Source organism: Arachis duranensis, chromosome 5 (genome assembly GCF_000817695.3).
Source record: "Arachis duranensis cultivar V14167 chromosome 5, aradu.V14167.gnm2.J7QH, whole genome shotgun sequence".
NCBI classification, from domain to species: Eukaryota; Viridiplantae; Streptophyta; class Magnoliopsida; order Fabales; family Fabaceae; genus Arachis; species Arachis duranensis.
In genome coordinates, this window is record NC_029776.3 from 73,640,727 (window position 1) to 73,640,938 (window position 212).

The window sequence follows — 212 nt, forward strand, 5'->3', positions numbered from 1 at the left end:
TCAATTAAAATTAGCTTAAACCTCATGATTTAACATTAATTTCATGGTGGTTGCTTGCTTCAAAGAAGTTATGCATTTTCACTCCAAATCACTTACTTAGGATGCAAGAAAGTGCATAAATGCTAACAAAACAAGTGGAATTAGCTTGAAAAATGGGTATATGATGACTTGTCATCACAACACCAAACTTAAATCTTGCTTGTCCCCAAGCA